At 60.2% G+C, this 520-nt stretch overlaps 1 protein-coding gene across 1 annotated transcript in view; it reads right to left on the minus strand.

Moving 5' to 3' along the window:
- AGO1 (argonaute RISC component 1) overlaps positions 1 to 315 on the minus strand; it is an 18,617-nt gene extending 18,302 nt beyond the window's left edge. The window contains exon 1 of the mRNA XM_035890918.1: positions 134 to 315. The gene's annotated coding sequence lies outside the window, so the exon portion shown is untranslated. The remainder of the gene's footprint in view (positions 1 to 133) is intronic.
- Positions 316 to 520: the final 205 nt, after the last annotated feature.

A 520-nucleotide genomic window follows, 5' to 3' on the forward strand; every position in this document is an offset into this window, starting at 1 on the left:
AGCGCCGTGACCCCTGCCGCAGCGTCACCCTGACAGCTCCCACCGGTGAAGATGGAGACAGGCACTTTACAGAGCATCCACAAGGAAACTGGAAGCGGGGAACGAGTGCCAAAACCTCTAATACTTGCCTTACCTGTTGACTCTGCGTGGACATTTGTCGGGTTTGATATCCACTTCATAGTGATACACATCAATCTTGGGAATGTCCACTTCAAAGTAGTTGGCCAAGAGCTTGATGGGCTTCCCAACGGTTCCTATCCCGGGCCGGCGCGGCGCTTGAAATACCTGCTGCAATGGTGGCAGGTATGCGCCTGCAGCTGCAGGGGGAGGAAACGGGTCAGGAGGGCGGGGAGAAACCCTGCGTCCCGGCAGACGGACAGACAGACAACGCAGTCACAGCGCTCCCCATCACCGCATCCCAAACGGGGAGGTCTCGCGCTCACGCTCCTGGCGGTGGCGGCAGCAGAATTGGGACCAGCTCAGCGGGAGGTGGAAGGGGCTTCCCCGGGCACCGTCCGGC

This window comes from Egretta garzetta, unplaced genomic scaffold, assembly GCF_000687185.1.
Source record: "Egretta garzetta isolate BGI_Z169 unplaced genomic scaffold, ASM68718v1 scaffold443, whole genome shotgun sequence".
In the NCBI taxonomy this organism is placed as follows: Eukaryota; Metazoa; Chordata; class Aves; order Pelecaniformes; family Ardeidae; genus Egretta; species Egretta garzetta.